The 3,054-nt window shown below is 37.2% G+C and overlaps 1 long non-coding RNA gene across 1 annotated transcript; it reads left to right on the top strand.

The window, feature by feature from the left end:
* Positions 1-1,597, top strand: LOC133727811 (uncharacterized). Its single transcript, XR_009855366.1, has 2 exons — positions 1-1,194; positions 1,387-1,597. It is a non-coding gene; the product is annotated as an uncharacterized LOC133727811 (long non-coding RNA).
* The last annotated feature ends 1,457 nt before the right edge of the window (positions 1,598-3,054 follow it).

Here is a 3,054-nt window from a genome sequence, read left to right as displayed (position 1 = left end):
GTTGTTAATTGTCTTGAATTAATGGATTTGGAATCTGTGTATATAATGGTTGAGTGGGTATTGTTAACGTGATTGGGATTTGGAAAGGAAGTTGTTGGTTTGGATGAAATTGTTATCAGTGGATAATGATCTGGGAAAGTCGAAACCTTGTGTACTATTTGTTTTAGAGTACGAGGTTAACCATTGAAGTTGGTTATAGGAAACAATAAATTTTTCCTTGGTTGAAATTTTTTAGTGGGTGTCCATAGTAGTTAAAATGAATTGCATGCTTACTGTTGGTATTGGTGGGTTGCAATTGGTTCATGTACTTTGAGATTGATTAAGCTTATCAGTGGACTAACGCACCAGATTGTGATTCTAGAATATGTTGGTTTCCAATTAAACTTGTTTACCATTCATGATGGGTATTGGATACAAGTTTCTAAGTATATACCCACACCCATAGTGAATTTGATTATGATTTCTCCACTGTGGTGGAATCAGTGAATAGTTGGGTAATATAGTTGCCAAGAAAATGGTCAAGGTGATATAGTTGGTGTCCATAGTAATTCAGGTGTGATTGCTATGCGCTATGAATTTTGTTTGGAATTTTCAGTCAAAGAGTTGTGGAAAAATGATTGGGTGTACTTAGCAAAAAAATTATGGATTATGACTTATGAGTAAAGTATCGTCGTTCGGAAATAGTAGTCGGATTTGCTTGGATCTGTTGAGTGTTATTTAATTTTGGATTTTCGTAACACTCGAAAATATTGTCGGATTTAGGGACTCCAGTTACCCAGATTATGAAACGTGGTGGTGTTGGCCTAGGAAAGCAAATGGAGTCGAAGCTGCAATATTCCAGGTAGGGTGACTCGGGACTCTCTCGGTTATGATTTTTCTTCTATATAAATAATATCGCATGGCTATGATTATTTCTCTATGAATTTAAAGGATTTGATATTTTATCGCCATGCTTGTTTTCAATGCTTTTCTATATTGTGTGATGACCTGAGAGTGAGCGGAGCATAGCGACTACCTTGGGTTTCGATCCCCTAAACCTCCGGAGGGGCTGTATGGACGGTATGGTGTCCTACATCCTGTGAGGTGTGACACCATTTCTAGGTGATACGGCGTAAATGGACACTCTCGCTACTCCTTACCGTGTATGTTGGTAATCTTGGTAAGGGTGTAGTTGGCATAGTGACCGGTCATCAGGTTTGTGTTTTCTGGGCCCGCAAATGTCTTTGAAACAAACTCTATGGTTTATGATTTAATCTTTCTTTTTACCTATATACGTAGTTTTGTAATACTGGCCAGAAATGTATATATCTCTTTTACGTGTTTTTAAACCTAGCCGGGGGGAATCCCCTATTGAGTAGCGAGGACGAAAACTCACCCCTACAACAGTTTTGGATGCAGGTACTGTGCACGTGAACGGGACAATATTGGAATAGCTGGGTGGGCCAAACAAGTTATTTTATGTATAACTTATTTGTAATATTTTTCAAGTTCCGATTTCTTGCACTTTTAAATGTAATTCAATCGTACTTTACTTTGGTTGTTTGGTACTTTGTCTTTATTACAACTTGTTTTCGTTGAAAAGTTTTTCGACTTAAAATCGCCTCAAAAATTTTATTTAACGCTTCCATTTCAACTCTAATGTCATACTTTTAGAAAAAGTACTACTTGTTTATTTTAGCTGTTTATTGGCCTTGCGTATCTCTAGGATCATACCTAGCGTGTGATTCTAAGGTTTGCGGCACTGTAACGTGGTTGATTTGGTGAGGTGCAAATCGGGGCGTTACAATATATATATACATAAATAAACAGATCCTATCCAGAGCGGAGCTCCGCTTTGAAATTAACGTGTGAAGTTCGAGTTTTGGGTCACTTTTCGGTTGCATATCCACATCTCGACCGTTCAGTTTTTAGGTACTAGTGTATAGATTATCTCTGCAAATTTTCAGCCAAAATGATGATCGTTAAGGTATCTAACTCTCGTAAACCAATGGACGAACTGAATCTGTCAACCTGAACCGTACTAGCTTTAAGGCAGTTATCAATGCCTTAACGATCATCATTTTGGTTGAAAATTTGCAGAGACGATCTATACACTAGTACCTAAAAACTGAACGGTCGAGATGTGGATGTGAGACTGAAAAGTGACCCAAAACTCGAACTTCACTGGTTTAATTTCAAAGCGGAGCTCCGCTCTGGATAGGATCTGTATATATATATATATATATATATATTTATGTGAAATATGTGTGTGTGTGTGTGTACATATAGATATAAATATATATCTCTTGATGGTGTGGTATTGTGGTGAGGACAATAAATGTGATCTTTAATTATGGTATTGTTTTGAGACTTTACTCTTTGTGGAAAACAATATATTATGAGAATGTTGATTTATATTATTTTGAAAGAGTATTTTGAGTTGTGGTGTAACATTTTCTGGGTTTTGTGTGACATCTTTAAATGTTTTGGCCTTTGTACCGAGGGTCACAGTAGTGACTGAGGGCAAGTATATAGGGAACCATGCCTTTGACCGGGTGAATGGTTAAGATTAGTTAGAGCTCTAGTCTGTCTGCCAAGGTATTATCATAGAGTAGTTGTGTGTTATTGCAACTCATGAATACGCATTTTTAAAAGAGAAATTTTTAACAACAGTATACGACAAATAGGTGACTCCAAAGTTGGTACATTTTCTTTCAAACAAATCAAAACGGTACATGAACTTGTAATCTCGACACACTTTTAGTACATGATGTCAATAACACCGTTAATCCTATGCCATTATTCATTTTTGTCTAAGGATAATTTAGTATTTTCCATTCTCTCTCTCTCTCTCTCTCTCTGTGTATCCCCTAATCCCTCCACCGCACCCAGTTTGCTTCCTCTACTCTGTGATTCAAACAACACCCATGGCAAATTTCAACCTAGACAAAGCCAAGTCCTTGAGCAATTCACAGCCCAACCCACCTACCCCTACCACCAACACTCTCACTTACTCTTTCAAATCTTCTCTTAGCTACACCAAAAATTTTCAAAAACAATCACAAGTCGTTGAAG

Source organism: Rosa rugosa, chromosome 2 (genome assembly GCF_958449725.1).
Source record: "Rosa rugosa chromosome 2, drRosRugo1.1, whole genome shotgun sequence".
Taxonomy (NCBI): Eukaryota; Viridiplantae; Streptophyta; class Magnoliopsida; order Rosales; family Rosaceae; genus Rosa; species Rosa rugosa.
Note: the sequence above shows the minus strand (reverse complement) of the source record. Positions and strands in the feature narration are given on the sequence as shown.